The sequence below is a fragment of the Labrus mixtus genome, chromosome 13 (assembly GCF_963584025.1).
Source record: "Labrus mixtus chromosome 13, fLabMix1.1, whole genome shotgun sequence".
NCBI classification, from domain to species: domain Eukaryota; kingdom Metazoa; phylum Chordata; class Actinopteri; order Labriformes; family Labridae; genus Labrus; species Labrus mixtus.
Genome location: NC_083624.1, coordinates 5,315,041 through 5,337,599, shown reverse-complemented (window position 1 = coordinate 5,337,599; position 22,559 = coordinate 5,315,041). Strand labels below are relative to the sequence as shown.

At 39.5% G+C, this 22,559-nt stretch overlaps 1 long non-coding RNA gene across 1 annotated transcript; it reads right to left on the bottom strand.

The window, feature by feature from the left end:
• Window positions 1-460: 460 nt before the first annotated feature.
• Window positions 461-21,878, bottom strand: LOC132986711 (uncharacterized). The gene is made up of 2 exons (XR_009675539.1): window positions 21,634-21,878; window positions 461-1,143 (listed from the first exon to the last, which is right to left on the bottom strand). It is a non-coding gene; the product is annotated as an uncharacterized LOC132986711 (long non-coding RNA).
• Window positions 21,879-22,559: the final 681 nt, after the last annotated feature.

Sequence of the window (22,559 nt, the reverse complement as noted above, 5' to 3'; positions counted from 1 at the left end):
ACGGCATGCGGGGTAAAATAAGTGAACATAAAAAAATAAATCAAAAAGGTGTTTAGGTAAAGGCACCCATAAATGCACAATAGAATTAAGAGACTCTGGCATAAGAAACGGGTGAATGCATTACAAAATAAGGAATTATTAAAACCGAGCAGCAGTATTTTTTTTAAATACATATTTTTAGTCATTGTATTTAGGACTATACAACATGTGTTATCATTGTAATCTGCCGAAAATCTGTCTGCACCACGGCTCACGGTGAACAGGCTGGGCACCACAGCAGCGCTGCAGAGAGGCCACGTAAAGGCCGTCATGTGCGTGACTTCTTATAGCGGGTGAAGGTCTATTTAAAACCATGTAAAGGATTCTGAGTGCAAGCCAAACGAAACATTTTAATAAAAAATCAAAAAAAAACACTAAACAGTAAGTTCGGTATGTTGTATTCAAATCACAAAGTCAACAGCAATTCATTTATTTTCTTTATTTCAAGTGTGCAGACATGTAAACAGATGGTGTGTAGAAATTAACATTTTTTATATCAAGACCGTCTTAGAGGTTACCTAAATCTGTGTAATCAATGTACCTGTAAGCATCCCTGGAGTTCACCGAGTGGTTGGATTGCTCTGACTGTGAGTGGTCAGCTTTGCTTCAGCAGCACGATCAATACTGGAGGCTTCAGCTAGAGTCTTAACTCCAATATTTACGTGCTGCTACAGTAAGGCGACCAGCAGATGAGAGGCGAACTCAGCTTAGTTTTCAGTATCAGAAGAACAATAATGAAGATGGCAGTACTCAGGAGAATGAATTACAAAAGTCTTAGTTAAGTATACAATCTGTGAAAAAAGGCAACAGGTAAAGCTGTGCGGATGGGACAGCCAGGTTGTGTTTTCAGGCTTTATTGCGGCAGCACAGTATGGCCTGCATCTCAGTGTAACCCACAAACCATTCCGTGCTGCTACAGCATTGCCAGAACTGCATCCATGGGTCCTTCTGCTTCCCACTCTTATCCTCCTGTTTTTAAATTGCACTTTCCTTGTCCTGCAGACTTCTGGTCCAACCAAATGGGCACAGACTTTAATACACTTAAGGTCAGCAGCATCTTGTGCAGACTTCTGTTGGCTCCTATAGGGCAAAGAGGTTCCCCACCTGAAACACACAGAAAAACAAAATGGAGCTTAGTGTCATTGAAGTCAGATTGTGGAAATTTCAGCACTAGAAGAGCTATACAGGGACAAAAGTATATGGACACCAGAAAGTTACATGTATGCAGTTGTTAAAGATCTCAATGGGAGTTAATGTTACTTTGTGAAAACTGTGTACACCATATTTTGAAACCTGGCTGCGCAGTTTTACATCTTTTTAGATAAAGATAGGACTAATGTCTGCAGGCTAAAAAAAGGTTATTTCATGCAAACTTTGGAGAACCACTTCCTTAATAATGTTATTCAATGTCTGTGCAGGTGAAACCCCCAAAAGAGTCTTTCTTAAACTACAGCCATGAAACTTGGAGCCAACCGACCTAAGACCAAGGTTGTCCTAAGACCAGCCATAGGTTACCAAAGTCACTCCAGAGATTAGCAGGACTTGTGCAGACTACTTTCCGCATTGAGTTGTATCCAGCAATTCAGTGGAAATATTAGCATATTGTATGACTCCTTGAACATCATGTTAAGGAGTTCATTTGTATGCCCAGTAGCATCAAGTGTAAAATGAGTGTTTTGTCAGAACTACAGAGATGGTGTCATGTCAGAGAGAGATCCTTATCTCAGCCAGTGGTTCCTACAATGACTATTACAGCTGTATTGTAATATATGAAAACACATTTTAAAAATGGAGGTGCATTCCTGTAAAACATTTTCACTGTGCAGAAAGAAGCCACTATTTTATTTAGAAATCGGCACTAAAACCTTTTAAATAAAAGACAAGATACGAAGGCCATATAAAAGACTGACTCAAAATTTGAAAGAGTGATGAGGGTGTTGTAGACCATCCTGGTTAAAGTGGATAACATATCTGAAGCTTAAAACAAAGCTCCTCTAATACAACTTACTTTTTAAGTAAAGGTGTAAAAATTAAGTTTGTTCTGATAATAGTCCCGTAGGAGATTGGGTCCAATGATTGTGTTGCCACTAGAGGTCTCAAATGGACCTGTAATTATGACCCTGGTCTGAAAAGGACCTAATAGCCTCACCCTGGTAATGCCTCACACACTTTAACACACAGGCTTACAAAACTGCTCCAAACTTCAGAGCCACTCAGAGCTGATGGCCATAAAAAAATATAAAACAAGTCTAAAATAAAAACATGACATAGTAGGAACTATTTTGTCAGGTGGAAAGAAAGCTGCAACCACAAACAATAATTTTAAAAAAATATTTAAAAAAACACATCAACACCTGCACCAGATTAGACGATCAGCTAAAAACCGTATTGCTTCCATAAGTTATGCTGTGGGATAGTTAAACTCAGAAGGTTAAAAAAAGAAAAGCAAAAAGGATATATAAATTTGTGGTTGATTTTTGCATTTAAAAAAAATATATATTTTTTTTATTGACCTTCAGCTTCAGATGTCAGTGTACCACAAACACCACTCTGTATTCTTAAAATGTTCCCTAGTCTTAATGACATTACCATGCAACAACACAACTGATCCCTCCCCCCTGAAAAAGCCACAAATTGCTCACAGATAGACAGACTGCACATCTCAAACACCAGATGACTTGAGGTCACAAGTCAATCTTAAACCTTGGTCAGCTTTAGAAAAAATGTTGAGCAGTTACATAAACTGTGCAAATGCAGAAATAAAAATGTAATCAGGTTGTTCTTAACTACCCTTACAGTGCCGTCATAATTACCTATATAATGCACAAATTATGTAAACTAAAAGCCATCTATTCTACTGTATGGCAAATTTGTCAACGAGAAGATTTGCTTTCTTATTTCAATTTATGCAATTAGGACAAGCAATGATAAAAAAACTAAATTCTCTGATGCACAACACATTAGAGTAACACTTATGGTATAGGATGCAACTCATCAACCTCTCTCAAGGCAAAATAATTGTAATTTTGAGTGATGGACAGTATACAACAGTTAATATATATTATCTTTACAAATCATGTAGGTAGGTAACACAGGTTCAGCAATATTGTCAAACATCAGACACAGTGTCAGTAACAGTGGCCAGAGGGTGTGGGACCACAGAGGACCACTTAGTGCTGCGTACATTTTTTTTTTTTTTTTAAATTTATGTGCGTTATGGCTTGGCCAAATTTAAACATTTATCATCACTTGTATGCCTCAACAACAACAACTCCTGTATCCATCAGTTTACCAAGTTAACATTAGGTAAAAAAAAAAATATAATAATAAATATTTTCAGCATTCAATAGGGGATTTAATATCAGACCCCACAAAACTGTACATCAGTGTTGAATATTTATCAGATCTCTGGGGCTTGCATATAGAATAGAATGCCTTTATTGTCACTGTACAAAGAACAACAAATAGGAGTGTTTGTTTTTTTAAACAGGTGCAAGACAATTGGTAAAAAACAAACAAGTCTCCCTGTATTAGCCCCAGGCAAATAAGGTCCACACCCCTTTTCAAAGAACATATTCTCCTACAAAACCCAGAGTAAACCATAAAAACTAATGCCAAAGAAAATGTTATGAATAAAAAAATAATGTATAAGTCAGTTTGCTGGTCTCTGCTTCTTAAACATAAAAATGTACTGATAAGAGAACCGACAAGTAAAGGGTTTGAGTTATCACACTAGAAGAATTTATAAATAGATTAATTTTAAAAATTAAGAAAATATATATAAAAAAAAAATATCATCAACATTTATAGCTTCTTGCATCCTTACTTCATAGGTTTACTTGAAGACTACAGCCCTGCTATATTCCCTTTTTCATTGTTTTATATCCAAGGCATGGTGTGTATCTGCAAGATGCAAATTTGGAAAACATGATAAAGGCACAACATACAAATACACTTTCAGTACTTGAATTTAGAAACAAAATTTCAGCTGAATCATTTCCTTATCCTCCCCTAAGTGTACATGCTTATCATGATCTATGCTGAGGCACAGACAGTATTGTATGAATTACTGTGAAGAAGCAATGGATCAACAACTTTACCTTGTCCATATTAATTATTTACTTAACAAAAAGGCACTAATCAGGTAAGCTGTGTATTTTCCTTATAAAGCTGATAATTTCTTTACAAATCCAAGTATTGTTCACATCAATGACTCTAACCTCTCCCTATCTTTCTCCCTCTTCTTTAAGGAAGCATGCCCAGACATGTCACCTTCACTGCTCAGCCTTTTTAACCCGTGCCTACGACGTTTGCTCCCCATACAATGGCCTCAAACAGTCACCTGACCCCAAGGTTGAAGGTCAAGTAACCTCCTTCACCCAAACGGGTGCAGGGATGTGGACATGACAACTCATCACCTCCTCTTCGGTTGTCTGGGCCGGCCTCTGTTGTGTAACACCGTCTTCTGCCGGTATAAGCACAAACTAAAAGGAGATCTACAATAGCATCAGCTGTATGTGTGTGTATGTGTGTGTGGGGGCTCTTAAGTGGTGATCACATTCACAATGAAAAAATTTCACATGAAAACTCCCATGCAAATTTAGGTTTCCTATTGTATTAATAAAGCTGGCTTTCAATAACCATCTGTACACAGTAACAAGTATCCTGCAAACCCAACTGCTAATCTTAAAGCATTACAAGTAGAAAATAATATTGATAAATATGACAAGTTCCATTTTTTTTTTTTTTTTTTTTTAAATCAACCGCTGAAGAATACAATGAAGGTAAGAGAATACAGATTTTTAGTTTTTCACTTTGGCATCAAGAAACACAAACCTTACACAATAACACACCCACCACTTGAAACATTTAAGCTAAATAAACACCAGGTAATAGGCTAGGCCAAACACTGTTGTCTTCTGTTTGGCTGGACAACACACAAACACACAAAGTTATGTTGGCATTGAGGCACAAGTTTATAAGGTGTGATAAAATGTTTCATCAGCTACCAGGGCAGAGTATACACAGCATGGGTTCTCTACAGTAGTAAAAGCAGATATAAAACCAATTACAAAGCAACAACGTGCAATAGCATATCATAACGTAATAGAGCTCCACCACAACTACTTTGAGTGTGAATATAAAAATAAAATAGAAATTGTGAATGGTGAATAGCTAAACATGTCTGTTTCATTGTAGACGAGGGATGATACCTATAATGAACTGCTCAGCTGCATACAAAAAATAGATCAGTAATGGGATGTGTTATTTCTAGCTTTTTTATTTGCACACAGAGAAAAAACACATCCATCATAGAAGGCAGACCGAAGCTCAAGCCATATCTTGTCAAATTAATGACAGAAACGTTTGTAAACACGTGGAAACTCGTTCCATGGATCTACAAGGGAATAAAAGTATTTCACAGGACAACACTAACAGTGACCTCCGAGTCATTCTTTACAGGTAAACACCACCCCCTTAACTGTCAGGTGTGATTGTGACAGACTGACTCTTCACATTCAGAATCACAATATCCAGAATAATCCATGATTTCAAACACTGAGAAGGAAACTAAGTTCTGTTCAATAATTAAAAAACACAATGTAACCAACACCTGGAACTGGTTTGGGGAAAGCACAGCAGTCATCTGACATGTAAAGTAAGTATATATTATGATACATTATTCTGTTTTCTATAAGTGAGAACAGCTCTCACAACAGGACGGTTCGTCTGCATAGGTTTAATAATAGATTAGGATGTTTTAACCACAAAATAAAAAATGTGGACGACATTATAAGGTTCCCCCATGACAAAGCAATTTCTATCATACACAAGCGGGTCCACAAAGTGTCTGGTGTAATTTTTAATCTGAACACAATTTCTGTATCTGCCTCTACTGTATAAATAAAGCGTTTTACCTCAGTATCACACATCTCCAAACCAACTCATTTCTGGCTTCCCCAGTTATTTACTACATCATATGAACTAATCATGCTCACACAGAAGACAGACAAGCAATAAACAGGATGCAGACAAAGCAGTACACTGTGATGCAACTCAAAACTTTGACCTGAGGAGACTTGACTAAAAGCATCAAACTTTTTTAAAAGCCCTGTCCTAAGACCATTAAATAGCAAAATCTAAAAACTTACTAGCACCAGTCTTTCACATGACTATCATAACGTCTTTAAGTTGCAGGGAAAACTTACCGAACCACCAATAAAGCTGAAATTAAAATCCTATTTATTGTTTTCATTGTTGAATGTACATGCACACATTAGCAAAAGAGGGAAAAGAGGAAGCAAAGCAAACGTGTTAGAGTTGAATGGCACACCCATAAACTTGTGCACCAATTACACAGACTATATTTGGGTTTCTTTTTCTGTACATATTCCAACTCAAATGCCCTGGCTGAATTCAGAAACTACTATTACTTTTTACCAAGTGTAAAAACAAGGAAAATATTATTTAAAAAATAAAAAGAGAATTCCCAAGGACTTTCTTTTGTTGTAACACTGTCCAATGATTTTAAATGTTGACCAAAAAAAAAGCTAAAATACCTTAAATGTAGGGAAGGCTCTAGAGACTGCTTAATTTAATATAAATAAGCATCTAATTAATCTCTGGTGATTTTACCACATTCCTGATTAGGCTTGACAAACATACTTAAACTGTACAGTCAGAAGCAGAATCTATGTGAGCCACAACAGAAAATCAAAAATAAAACCTGGAATATTACTGTTAAAAATACACAAAATGTGGCATAAAGGGCAGAATTGTATAACTGCTCAAACAAGTAAGTTTCTGTGACACAGTGAGACACTATCTGGTCTTTCTCCACCAAACCACCCAGCCTAGCTCAGAGGGTTAGGTGTTACCTGCTTACTAGGTTAGGGCATCTAAAACACAAACCATCGGCCACCAATATTTAAGGTTTACAAAAAAATATTTCCAATCTAACTGCTTACATGTTAACACTGTGAGCTTATCTAGCACCCTCAGGGGAAAAAAAGGCTGGTGCAGCAGAAATAAAAAACCCCATGTGTGTAGCCAGGGGAGCAACACTCTTGCTATGTCAGATCTTAGTGCCAGTGCTGTTGCAGGTTATCATATTACTACCTGAAATCTAATTATCAAGCAGAGAATTCACCAGCACTTTAACAGCTGACGTATTGTTTCTGAACATGTTGTTCAAGTCCAGGTGCTCCTGTCTCATAACAAAACCATACAAGAATAAAAGGGAGTAAGTATTTCAGTGGAAAGGATAAAAATGTAAACTTTTTACCTTTTAAAAATCCTAACTAAATTTAAAAACATTGGTTATTAATCACCAAATTGCATCACTTTTCAAAAGTGATGATCTCACTTAGGCAGGCCATAAAATTCAATCCACTTTTTCAATTTTCCTCAATGAAAACATGGTGAAGTGTATTCACACTACTACAGCACTAAGAAGATTAACTGACAAATTCAAAAAAATAAATACTGCAAACTAAATAAACTTTATATGAAACATTTTCATTACTTTGGACAAACAGGTGTAAAGCTGGTGCATTACAGTGATGTGTCATCTGCTGTATGCAAAAACCAAAGCCAATGCAAAACATATGCTTGTAAGAAGGGACCTGGCAATCTAATATTCAGCTCCACTGCCACTATGTTTATCAGCTGAAATTTTATGGACAAGTACATCATCATGCAAATATATAGAAACTCGTTGTCACATCTAAACTTGCAGTATATTTCACTCTCCACTACGTTTTACGACACTAAAACTTAGATTATATTTTCTTGAGGAACTCACTTATACGCACATAAACAACTTGACAGCCTATATTTATTGCTGTTGAGGCAAATAACTAAAACCAATACCAGCATCTGGAAAATAACCAACTAGAGCCGCAAAAACCTGTTCCCATCACTGCAAATTTGAATACTATAAAGTTTGTGCTGAGTGGTGCAGAAAGAAGGAAGAGAAGGGTGGGGGTTCAATGCAGCCTGGCTATAACACATGTGAGCAAGTACAAGAAGAGAGGCACAGTTTCACCAGGAAATGGGGGTGGGAGCCCATTTTGCCGGAGGGGTCTGAGAAGACAGAATGATGAGTCACACAATGTCATGCTAACAGTCTGAAACAGCACAACGGTGCTCTGCAAAGAGAGTGCAAAGGCAGATACCAGAGAACGGAGGGGAGACTAGACCTGTAGCATTCAAAGGAGATTAACTTTACACAGAACTAAAATCCAAAACTGTAAAAATACATGAATACTGATTTACAAATGCTCCCTACTGAGTAAGAGTAGTATGCACAAAATTACTACACCTTCTTCACCTTAGAACATTAACATGATCTAAAAGTGAGAAAACAGTTCACAACAGTTTACATATTACTAAGATGTCTTGCCATAAAATATATTTTTGACGAAGTGATACCTCCTACCCTCTAGAGATTAGATGTAACCAATTCAAACCTGTAGTTTTTTTTTAACAAGAGTCACAGCTCTATGCACATACATCACAGACAATATTGTAAAACTGAGTGACAAGTTTGCCACTAAAATTACATGAGATCAAAAAGGGATTTAACCACCAATGTTGTGTCAATTCAAACAGCAAGTACCTTTTTTACCATGTGTATTAAGTCAAATTCCCTTTTACTCATAGATTATGTTAAACACTCTATCTTAATCCATTTATGATCTAAAAAAAATAAATGTATTAAACTATTTTCAGCTATGTTTCAGAATTCACATAGTGGACTGAAAACAGACAATTTTGACTTTTAGCACAAAATAGAGTGTTAGGTGTAGTACAGCTTGCCTGTATTTTTAGTATATGTAAGAACATACATTACAGTGGAAAATTGTATTTAGAGAAAAAAAACAATAGAAATGTATTTTATAAAATTAAAATCTGCCAGGCTCTACTTTTACACCCTTTCCACACTGCAATGTAACCCATACTTTCAAATACACCCTAACCTGATTGTATAGACCTGAGCCTTAACACTCTTTATGGGTTTTACACAGTAGATCACTCTCTTAAGATTAAAACTTACAGTTTAGAATTATTTTTGAGCGTCACATAAGGACATGACAGTTAGCAAATTCGGGAAGTACAGTAACATAAACTTGGATGGATATTTGTTCCCTATCAATTTTAAACACACATGGTGATGTAGAAAGAATATTTACACATTCAAGTATTTTTAAAGCTGCAAATATCATAGCTTTGTCACATTTGGAAATTATCATACTATTTATCCGGTTTCCTACACCCACAAGTTCATCATATGTTACAGTCAAGTAATTTCCTCCCTCTTTTGCTGTATAATATGGCTTAGAAAGGGTTTTCCCCTCATTTCATGTTAGTTAGTCTTCCACCAACTAAATGCCCTCCGAGGAAATAAAAAAGATCATACTATGTACAGTTTCACTGGAAAGATGCTGTCCCACTTCTATAGCAAGGGTTCAATATGCATTTGCAGTGAATAAAGCTTTGCCTTTGACTGTCATATTTAGTCCCATTTCCTCTTGGGTTATGCTATTTAATTAAAAAGTGGAGCAAAAATATTAACCTTGCTGCTGCAGAAAAAAAATGTATGGCAAATAAAATTACTGGAAAAATGCTATTAGTAAGCACACTGTCATTTGTGACGGGCCAAGTGGGGGTTGGGGGGCATTGCAGGGAAAATTCGATGCATACAGTCTTGCCACACATTCATCTGAATCAGAATATTTTCCTTTAAGATATTTCAACATAGCACTTGACACCTATTTGTTCAAATGAATGCAGCTATGCAAAAAGATAGGAAGGCCTGGCATTATGTAACACATTAAACCGATCTCTACTTAGAAGGAAGTAGAAGGGGCGGGTTCAGACGCACAATTATATAGAGTCTCTCTTTTCCTCTCCTAGGCTTTATTAGTCATTATGAAGCAGCAAAAGGCAACAGAAAACACCACACAAACAACCTCTCCAGTAATTAACGACTAGGTCCGTTTTTGTCACTCTTTACTAAACCGATTAGACCACGCAGAGGGGTCCCCCCCCCCCTTCAATGTACTTGAATTAAAATCAGGGTACATGGCATGCAGAAAGTGGAGCAATGCTCGTAAGGGGCAAAAAAAAAGAGGCAGAAAACAGTAACAGAAAAACCCCTTCCTCATACGACGAGCCCAAAAACCACCAACCACGAACAGCACGATTCTTTTTTTTTCTACACAACTAATGCATTCAACTTTTTCAAGGAGAATAAAGTTGAATCATCTCAAGTCATGACTGTTGTCACTTGGCTTGAGAGGCAAATGATTTCAAGTTAATGGAAGATATGCATTTCTATAAAAAAAAAATAAAAAAAATAAAATAAGAAATGAAGACTGTTATTGACGTAGGAGGAGTTAATTATCCTGCAATGGGTGAAGGAGCTACGTTATTGAAAGGAAAAAAAAAAAAAAAAAAAAAGGATGCACTGGTAAGGTTAGGACTTCTAACAACCACCTCACCACAAACGCAGAAGAAGAAAAAAAATCGTCATTACTGTTAAGGGCATCACGAACTGTGAGGGTCAAACAGCATATAATAAACTTACCGGCTGTTTTTTAAGGTTCAAAGAATCCCCCAAAACAACATATATGCCTGGATTTAAAAAAAAAAAAAAAGTCTGCAATAGGTTGACACGCTTGGTAAAAAAAATAAAAATAAAAAAGAAATTAAGTTAACACAACAGGCAGTGTGTGTGTCTGTCACGGTCTCTCGTATTGATTTTTTTTTTTTCCCTCCATAGCCAGTATAGAGAGGTGCCGTGTGCATTTGTTGACACTGCCGACTGACTGTGCTTCTCCTTTTGCACCTCCCGCTCAAAACCAGACGGGGAAAAAAAACAATATAATTCAACTCTGATTTGGTTAAAGTATCTCCTTCATGCTTAATAATCTCCCCCCTACCAGTCTTCTTCTTCTTTCAAAATACCCCCCCCCCTCCTCCTCCCCTCCCCGCCCCCCCTCCTCCTCCTCCTCCTCCTCCTCCTTCAACTCCCTGCATGAAACAACACGACAGTATGAGCGCTTTTCTATTTTACGGTTTCAGCGCAGCAAAGTCTGAAAATCCCTCTATTACGTGCAGGTCTAAAGCTAAGCTAACAGGCTAGAAGTAGAAGCTGGCAAAAGCTTGGCCAAATGGCTAACGTCTCCCCCCGCCACGGCCGGTTTCTCTCTCTCTCTCTCTCTCTCTCCTCTTTTTCCACCGTATTCCGCTCCGTGTGGCTCCGCGTACACTACAGTGTCCGGTGAAAAAAATGAATTAAAAAACAGTTTGTGGTTTGAATTACCTGTGTTTCCATTGAGAATACAACGAGTCCCCCCTCTCTCTAAAAAAAAAAAAAAAAAAAGCCGCTGTTTAATGTTGAGCGCTCCGGTTTTTCTCCTCTCTCTCCGTCTTCGGCGTCAGCATCCTCTCTCCGCAGCTGCTGAGGCAATCGCTGCTCACTCGAAAATGGCGCCGAAAGATACACTCCTCATTCAAATTCGATAGAGCCTCCCATTCTCCCTATTGGCTTACTGCGGAGTGGATTCCGCGCCGCTGATTGGTCGCTGAAAATGCACTCTCGAATGATCTCGCAGCCCACGCAGCGTTGAACAGAGAAGACAAATTAACTCTTTAAGCTCCCTCGTCGACATGTACAGTAACCACCACAGCAAAAAAAAAAAAAAAAAACCTTTTCGTAAAAACTTGTTCAAACCAGTTTTTTTGTTTTTTTTTTAATATAAAATGAATGCCACTATTCTGGGGAAACGACTATGAACCATTGGACCAGGCAAGTTTGTATTTATAAGTCACAAGATGTACCACAGAAGCGTATGATAAAAACAAAACAGAAGTTTGAAATAAGTCAAAAGTGCAATGAGGTCAACTTAAACACACGGCATTCACACGACCAAAAAAGTACTTAACATGATAGAAAATGTTAAGTTGCATGTAGCCTATTGATCTGATTTAATGTTATAACAACCATTTGAATGTGTCAAGTGTTTCACCACTCCCCCCCCCCACAAATTGCTCTACAAAGCCTCTCATCATATAAGTAGAAAAAGGTAATTGAAAGTTATAAAGCCTCTGCAAAGGCCATGGTTCTAAGTGAACGGACTAAAAGGCTGAGAAATGCAATTGGCCTCCTGGTTAAAATACACAGTTCTTGACTTAGATGGCCTGGATTAAAACATAGTCTTTTATTGCACTTTAATCCGCTGATTATTTCTCCAAACAACATTCTGTAAGTGGAAGACATGCAACTTGTGACATTTAGGAAGATAGTGTACTTAAGGTGTTCAGAATTTAGTCTTTTCCCTCCATTTCTATTACTTTTCCAACAACATACATTAGGTAGATATTGTACTATTTTTCTGCACATCATTTATCTGACAGCTTAGGTTACTGGTAACTTTTAACATGAACAAATAATCAGTATCTCGTAAAACGACAACAACTGAAAGATTAAAACCATAGAGCCTTTTGGCCTGTGACCTAATAAAAGCAGATTCTGCTTGGTCCTCCTTGTCATTTCAGACATCTGAGTCATTATTGAATCCACCAGAGGACAACTTACTCGTGCTACTCCGGCACATAAACACCCACACACACAAACACACACACACACACACAAATCTTCCGTCGTAATTTGTAGAGGCCAACGAGGTCAAATACTTTACCACCACATTAGATAGGCTATCACTCGCTCAATCAGTTTTACCCTATCTTGGCTCAACTAGTGAACGACATAGGACTATATTTTTATTAATCTAATGATGCGTTTGTGTTTATAAAATAAAATACACAAGGTATTCTTTGCAGATGCAGTTTTACTTTTCACACTTCAGGTGCCTTTAGGCGGTTTGAATGACGGACTGTATAGTGCAGCGATTTCACAATGCTGTATTTTAAGTTGAGTAAGTAAGTGACTGCCGCCTTCCCCCCCCCTCCCATCACTTCTGTGTCCTATAAAAATCATGAATTAAGATGTTTCTGTCAGGGCACATAAAACATATTTTTCACTGTTGTCACATAAACACACCATTTCCAGTTTACATGGCGCCTGCAGACTTTTATCAAGCAGATTTTTTTTTATACAGCAAATAGTATAAGGAGAGCTTATTGCATAAATGTTGACTTTTTGGTGTATAAGAATGCTGAATTACCCACTTCATGATACTTTTCATACCATTCTCCATAGAAGTGCATGAATGTCTATTCAAAATGTGTTCCATATTTACTGAATACATCTGCAGTTAGCACAATAGCTCTTGTCTTTGAGTGGCAGGCTCCATCAAAGACAAAAGCCAAATAAAACACGTTTTTGCAGCCGACGATGACAGGAGTATAACAGCTGGTATATGCGTATTATTAGGTTTGAAAAGTTAAAAAAAAAAGGAATCTGTGAGATTACGCCTAAAGGGCCGAAGAGATGCAAACCAAAATTGTTGAAAGATGTCAGGGTACAGAGAGCAATAAAAGCATTCAATTTGAGTCAGTGAGGTAAAAGAGCTGCGCCTCAGTCAGCAGTTATGTTCTCCTTCCACTCTGTCTTAGTTTTGTTTTGCACAGTTTGAATGGGGACATTGCTTTCTTATCTGAAATTGCTATGACATCATATTGCCCTCTCTAATTTTCATAAAGTTTCTCTTTCAGTTGCACTCTTTTTTTTTTTTGACTGATTTCTTTTCAACACCTTTTCAAATGCACTTGGATATCTATAGCTTTAAAAGAAACAAATTCCGTAAGTAAATTACATGGCCTAACCACTTCTTCTCAATTTGAGATAAGCTTGCCTACACCACACAGACACACACACACACACACTCACACACACTTACACACACAGGCGGCTGTAGTGTACATGCAACGGCCAAAGCAAGGACAGGTTGGGCTCTGCCACAATAACCCTGCTGTTTTCATATCTGCTGTAGCATAATGTACCTCGAGCAAGATAAACAGAGACAGCCATTTCATCCCAATGCACACATAATAACAATACATAACATTCACCTGCTCTGTCAGTAGTAGGCTCCGCCAGGCTGCAACCTGCTATTAGATTAAGGGTGTGCCTAAGTAAAATAAGCAAATATTCTGATGCAACTTTTTTTTTTTTTTTTAAATAAACAGTTAAAGATAACTTGTTGTAAAATTTCTCTAAAACTTAAACATTTCCAAACTCCGACACTAAAAGCAATAACACATCTTTGCATTGCACTTTGCGATAGTACATAATGGTTTTCACTTTGGAGTACAAGAGCAGGCTGGGAGAGAGAGAGAGGGCGCCCATTGTATGTGCATTCTGGTGTAGTGTGGACAATGGGGCGGAGAGGAAAAAAACACACTTGTTTACAGATAAACTGGTTTGGACAGGAAGCCAGTAAGGAGGAGCTCTGTGTTGTTAAACAGGCATGTGGAGAGGCAGGGATGAGCCAGCAAAAACACTATCGTGACCATAGGGAACATCATGATGCGGCGGTGCTGCGTGCACATACACACACACACACACACACACACACATGCACGTATTGCGATCTACAACTGCAACATATGCAGATCTTGGAGAAATGTTTGGTTTTGTTAAGAGTTGTGCAAAGATTGCTTAGTAGCCCAAAATCTGTTCAGTGACTGGAAGAGAAACTGCGGTTTGTTTGGTTTCACTATGTCAAAAATTAACAGGATAAAAAGGCGCCCATGGGCCCCTATTAGCTGTGCCAAACAGTAGCCAAGCTGAGCTGTGGTGAATACTATACAGTTCATCCTGCATTGTGTCACCGTCACATGAGCACACACTGCCTTCCATTAGGGCAGGAGATCCTTATGACTCACGAAAACACAAGTCACATGTCACTACACAAATGAACCATGCTACTCAGGCTGCTCCGTTATCCACGGCAAGCTTTTCAGCGCGCCCAAATGAAATCACATCATAATGCATCTCTTCATTAGGAGGGTCGAGACCGAGTGGAGCTCTCCCTTGTCTTCCTCTAGATGAGCCGAACAAGAGCCGCAGTGTCGTGTGTCGTGGTGTTTGGACACAGCAGGGAACGAAAACCTCCGCTGCAAGAAAAAAGTTGCCACGCCGGGGCAGTTTTTAGTTCAATGTAATTTGATTTCATGTTCGATGACTTGCGTGCATGCTTGGCTGTTACTCTCAGCTGCTTCTCATTCAATGAGGAGTTTTACGGCTTCTTTTCTTTTTTTTTTTTCCTCTCTCTCTCCCTCTCTCTCTTTTCTCTCATGTGATCGCCTTTCACACCACCACCAGACATGGCTGCATCACATCAAATAGACAGTAGCACAAGCAGCAGCTCACAGCACACTCACAGAGGTTAAAAGCATGGGGCTTTGAGCAAATCCTTCTATTTAAGTGGAAAAAAAATATCTACAAAAGAGTGAAAGACAACCTTTGAAGACACTCCCAACAAAAAGGTTGGCTGAGGTCAAAGGTCAAATTAAACCAAAGGTAGGTGCCTGAAACATTTTGTGGCTAAAATGTCAACCTAAGGAACCAGAGTGCATCAGAGTATGAATTGGGTTTAGTTTACACAAAATTAGATTTTTCACACATGCACACAGCACATGAAAATATCTGAACATTTTAAGAGTGAGCTGCTGGTGTAAGGAACAAACAGGTGAATTTTTTCAACTCGCCTTTACCAGACTTTTCCCTGCAAACCTCTTTGTAAAATTTGTCTGCAAAGTCGGAGTAAGTCGTTGTGTGAACAGGCAATATTCAGGAAAATTCACGACCAGTGGGCAAGCAAGGGTGATGTCATTTATATAACGTGATCCGTGAGCCACTGGTGCAATCTTCATCCTCTTTCTACAAGCCAGAATTTTCTTTTCCACAAATTTCTTGTTACTAGCCTTTATTTTAAAGTGTGATTCTGCATCAGCGCTGTAATGAAGCTCCTCCATCACTACGTCTTTGTACATTCATATTGATGACGCAATGGCGTGATAATATTGCTTTCCCCGTCTGTGAATTCACATTGCCTTACGGTGTTGCTGAAGCACGATGTGTGGAGAAACAGCAGGAGCATTCACATCCGGGTCGTACGTGCATGTGACAGCAGGAGGCCGTCATGGTCATTTGAAAAAGGATCATGCGGAAGTGTGCGAGTGAAGCAACAGAAGCCGAGGCTAGGATTACAATATTTTTCACAATACTAACAAAAGAGTGGAGAAGGACAAAAACATGATAAAGCAGTTTTCTTTAGGCCTATACGTGATTGCATTTTTCAAGCACATACAGTCCGTGGTCGTGTGCTGGACCCAGGATATAAATATCATCAACTTGCCCCCGCTCTTTTGCATTGAATTTCTCTGAATATTGCCTGCTGCGTTCACACATCAGCTCAAAATTAGCTAGATAGCTAGTGGGAAAAAACCTGGGTAAACTCGGAGTGAAAAACGAGGGCTATTTGCATTCACACATGCAGCTCACAATGAAAATGACAGGACGCTTTCTGGAGTTTTGTGCATGTGTGAAAGAACCACAAGTCATGTCCTGCCTTCTGAGACCCCATCCTCAGCTCCCATCTGACAAGGCAAATGTCACGCTTTGAGGGACATAAGGCCACGCTTACACATGAACGATCCTCTGGAAACATGTTTTTTTTTCTTTTTCTGAAAAGTTCTGCAGCAAAGTTTTGATTAAGTGCAGTGCACCCGGCTACGCTCAACAACTAGAAAAGCTGTAGTTTATATGCCATTACATGCCAGTAGTTGGCAGCGTGACTTTGTAATGAAAAAATATTTGTGTTGGATTGGGGTTGTTACTCCAAGTGACCCTACACTACAAAGACAGTGAAATTCAAATATATGTAGACTGATAGTGAGCAGCACAAGCGGAACTCGGGAGTCCGCCACTGTTGTAAGTCGTCCATCTACTCGCACACGGCTAATGACTGGAAGCGTAGTGTGAAAAAGCACTACTCGTGTATGGCTTTTGTGTGGAACCGTAATAGGCATGTGCGTAAGGTCACTGTTTCGAGCCATTCAACATTCAACAGTGCCATTTTTAATTTTTTTATTTTGCATTCTGGGAGGTTTTCAAAACCTTCTTTTTTAAGGCTCCCAAAATGCTGTTGTCGGCCATCATTTGAAAAAGTTTTTAATTCACTTTTAGAATAAAAACACAACAGCTCAAATCAAGTAAAAACCAAAGCTAAGTTATTTCCTTTCATATTCAAACCGAAAAGTAGAAAATCTCCTTATTTCAATTCGTCATCAAGCTGTTTAAATACAGCTAATATTTGTGTGTATTTGGCTTTTTACACCAGAAGACAAATCCCTCTGAAAATACCACAAAACAGCCCAGCAGTCAAAGTGAGCAGCACTCTCACACACAGTATAAGAGACTATAGGCTTACTATATTAATGTGGCCTATTCCCTCGTCTTGGTCTTTAGAGAACACAATGAGCCCCACTGAGAACTCCAGACTAGAGAGAGACTCTCCATTGATGTCTCCTCAGCTCCCCTCCCCCTCTCTCTATGAGACATCTGTAGCAGCTGCCCCCTTGTGCTCCTGTCAGCAGGGCACAGAGTGTGTTTTTGCGTGTGTGTCGAGGTGGGGTTAGCGGAGAGGTTAGTGCGGGGCGTGTTGTGACACCTCCCCCTTTGGAGGGGTCCGGCCCGCACACTTGTGGACATCACATTTATCAATGGCTAATAGTCACTAGCAGGTCACCCTGAAAACACAACAGCCACCTCTGACCTCTTCTAAGCACAAAGGCTGTGAGGTGGTGACACTAGCCCCTGGGGGTGGGGGTGGGTGGGTGGGGGGGGGGTTAAAAAGTGCAAACACACTCACACACACACCTCTTGTTTTAACATCCAAATCAGAAATGTTTCTTGTCTTTTTCTCGAACAAACTTTGCTTTAACTTAATCCCATGACAAAAAGTTTGGCGTAAAAAAAAAAAAAAGAGTCCTATGTGAGGGTCCTGCTAAACGCTGTCACATGCTCGGCCAGCGAGATATTACAGCACAAAAAGCCCTTTTCATTTAGTCTCTGTATAATCTTACATTCTCACACATAGCAATCAAATTAAGAGAGTATAATTCATCGAGTAGTCTGAAATGAAATTACAAACAGGGACCAATTAAGGGGAAAAAGCTGCATCAGAGAGAACGATGGAGGAATAGAAGTATTTATAAAAGATAAGGCGAGCGGATAAGAGACAAACGATGTTCCACTGTAAGAAAGGCTTTGTGTGGAGACGTGCGTGTGGAAATAGAGAAATAAGAAGTAAAATGTTAAGACATAGACGGAGAAAGCTGCTGAGACGGGTATACTCTTATTTGATGAGATCGTCAGGAGCAGCTCGATTTACCTCAAACATGTGAATTTCAACTCAAATAAAAAGCTCACAGCATCTATACGGCCCCTCTTCTGAACAAAACATTTCCAAAAGAACCAGATCCCATGCAATAACCAATAACCTGACTTGAATATAACTTGAATAACCTCACAGATTTGCACCACTGCACCCTGTGCCCACGATCACTGGACATTTCAATGCGTCAAACTGAGAAGCGGTGTTTTCTATTCTAATGAAATGCTCTTTATTTTTACGGACAGATCAAAAATAAACCAACAACACATTGTTTATGTCTCTTCTTAGTCTTGCAGGTTTTTTTTCTTCCTCACTGATTGCCCAATTCCTTTAGTGTATGTTTTTGTCTTTATTGAGGCGGGCTGCTGAGAGGGATTACTGAGAAGGCTAAACATAAGCAAGATCTAATCCCGAGCATGCAGGGTTACTGAAAGGCCTTGAAGAATAAGTTTTGGATGGCTGACATTAAAGGAGTTATTTTATTTTTTTCTATAACCAGAAGATTGGTGATTTAGGATATTATCTTCCTCCTTTCTTCATCACTAAATATGGTGACAGTTGTGCCGAGAAATGAAGCCACGCACTGCACGAGCAACACTGCAGAATTAATAATCTCCACTGAGACATGGAGGGGAAAAAAATGTACATTAAGTTAAAAAAATACAAAAACGAGGGTGCTTCTGAATCGATAAACTGCGTGCTAAAACGAATCCAGTCACAGTGAGAGACAGGTGTAAGCAACAAAAAAAGGAATACACAAAAATCACGGAAGACTGTTCAACATCCGGACTGCCAATAGACATTTTGTAATTATTTATTATTGCAGCTGCAGTCTAACTTTTTTTGGGGCTCTCAAGTTTAAAATTCTCAAAGTTGCTCAAATAACAAAAAAATCTAACATGGTGCTTCAAAAAAAAAAAATGTTTATGCGTTTATTTAGAGATAGGACATTGGATGGAGTCAGAAATCGTGGAGAGAGAGAGAGAGAGAGAGAGAGAGGGGGGAATGACATGCAGGAAGGGAACCACAGGTCGGATTTAAGCCCAGGGCCGCCCGCTTGGAGGGACCATAGCCTCTGAACATGGGGGGCGCGCACTCACTAGTAGGCTACCGGGGCCCCCCAGCATGAGATGATATTAATTCTATCTGTTACAAATCACACAGAGACCTCTAGGGCTCATTTTATAATCCATAGATGAGCATTAAAAAGAACATGAAGCAGGTTTTCCTCAATTGCACGATTGTTGTTACATCATGCCGTATAAATATCATCATTACGATCACAATAAGTGAGATAAAAATAAAGCACACACTCATTCACAAATGATCCTGAGGTGTCAACTCATTACAGTAAAATCTGAGACTCCATTGTGAGTGGTGTTATTGTGACAAAGACGTATTGTAAGTTCAGTATGAGTTATATAAGTCGCCTGACAAATCCAGTCAATACATAGCTGACTTTGAGGTGATGCTGAAAATTCTATGTTTCTCCACGCCGCACACACAAATATGACAGCATAGTAAATTCATTTTTCTGCAGGGGAACTGTATTATATTCTTTTGCTTTATTTTTTGGGTTGTACAGCTTATGGCTGCTTGCAAGTTCATTGTCTCTTGTTACTTTAAGACAATAGTCACCCCGGATTTTACTAAGACGTATAGCCCTAAAAAAAAAAATTATACACAAAGCCCACATCAAGACTTATGCTGGATCATTTTGCCCCACGTTTTTCTTTAGTTGCACCTTTCATTCTCATGCCAAATCCTAAAGCATTTGTAAAAATTCTTGTGCTGGAAAATATCCAGTAAAGACAACTTTGGGGGACGGAAGACGATTATGTCTCTCTGTGCTGCTGTAAAGTCACAGTTCACTATTTAACAGAGAAAATGTGTAGGCCATTTCAAACTAAAACAGCTCCTGATTAAATACATTAAAGTGTTGATTCTATTGTTATTGAAGCAGCCATTAATCATTTCTACGCACCCTTTCAGATAGGCAAATATTTACAGAGTAGGCTGTTGTCAAGAAGACATCAGCTCTTTGAGTGTTTCATAGCTGAGTATTATTAGAACCGAGATAGCAGCAAAGTATTGACAGATCGGCTGCTTTCATTTATTTGTTTTGACACTCTCATATTAGATGAAAGACTACATGACCCAGCCTGTGTTATCAACAGTCCCACAGTAAATAGCAGAGTTAAAAGAAAACTATAACGCCCACAATATGACAGAGAAAACTGGTTATAACCTCTAAAAAATCCAGACATTAAGCTCCAAAAACAAAACTAATGTATTCATTGTCCTGCTTCTGGACTACAAATTGAAAATCCCCAGCGGAAGTCCCGCCCCCTCACCCCCCCACCCCCCCTCCACAGTCCTCTGTTGCACCTCGATGATGTAACCACTTTCCAAATATAGCGTGTTGCTGATGGCTACGCGGCGCCCCCATTGGCCGCGGCTCGTTGTCAGTCACCGTGACGTCAGCGCGGTCGTGTTATTATTGTAAACAGCCCGCCTGCTCTCTCCACCGACGCTCTGTGCCGACTACTCCATCCAGTCCTTTGTTCATGCAGCGAAAAACACCGACGCGACAAAGCACCCGGAGCCTCGTCCGCCCCAAACTGCGGACCCAAAAAAAAAAACCCTCAAAGTAAAGTTTAACACGATGACAACGCGTCGGTTCCGTACATTTATCGCCGCTACGTTGCCGTAGTTGATCGCCGGGGATGTTCATGCAACCGGCAGACTGCTCCGTGCTGCTGTATGAATAACAACAATAAACTGAGAGCCTGTCAATGCACGACACTTTGTAGTATTTTCTCTTACACTCACCTCATGGAAAATGGTTTGAAATAAGACGGAATAAAGCTAAAAGCACTGTTTTTTTTTTTTTACATTAACAGCCATGATAAAAAAAAAAACCTCCTTATCAATTGCCCCTGAATGTCACATTGTTTATGAAGAGTCGCCTACTTGTCATTTTTGAAAACAACATGCACACCACTATCAAAAAATAAAGGCCTACAACTTATATTTTTTTTACCTCATCAATTCGGCAGTGCTGCGTTCAGGGGACTTTACTTTGTGCCCCTTTCTCGCAGCGAATCCTTTTCCCCAAACGACTTTATTCCGGACACTTCTATTTCTACAAACAAACTGAACTAGCCGCGAGGTCACACGGCAAAAGTTGAAATGACTCCACTGAATGTTTAATGGCACTTACTCGGTTTGCCCTGGGTTGCGTTCCGGAGTGGCTCGCCTGCATCTCTCTCTCTCTCTCTCTCTCTCTCTCGGCTGCTGCTGCTCCGCCGGCCACCGGTGACACCCTCCTCACCTCGACGTTTTTTTTTTTTTCTCTCCATCCAGCCCAAGTTGACAACAAGCTTCCATTCTCCACACCAAGTGCAGTTTCAGCAAAGCTTCAAGGAAGTTGTTTCTTTTGTTCCAGTATTTTTCTGGTTGCGTCAATGTTGCGAAAAGGGGGGGGGGGGGGTAGAGAGGAGGAGGCGGAGCGGTGGATACGAGGCAACAGAGAGCGACCGGGAGAGAGAGAGAGAGAGAAAACACTCACACACACTCACTCACACACACTCACACACACACACACACACACACACACACACACACACACACACACACACACTCACACACACACATCTGAGCGCACTAAAGCCTAGTTCGAACGCCTGGCCATTAAACGCATAGAAACCCCCCCCTCTCATCCAAATCCGTGCGGAGAGGCGCGGATGCATTCGCAACAGCCCGGGCTCCGTAACTTGGATATCCTACCAGAACCACATGTGTGTTTCTTTCTTGCTCTCTTTTTTACCCTTTTTACCTAATCGAGGTAATATATCCAAACGCGAGCGCACGAAGCCTTCCCGCGTTTCGATGAAAAAGTCTGCTGTAGTTCCCGGACGGTGCTGAGTGGTAACGAAACCCCCCCCCCCCCCCTCCCTCCTCCTCCTCAACACGTTACCACCAATTAGCAGTAGCAGTATTGAAACTTAAGCGTTCCTTCATTTGCTTTCACCTGTTTTGATGTTGAATCTTATTCTTACTTTTTTACAGATTGACCTGTCACAAATTCTATAGGCTGCAAAAAAAAAAAGTTCACTCCCCTCTTTGTGGAAGCACATTTTAGTCTAA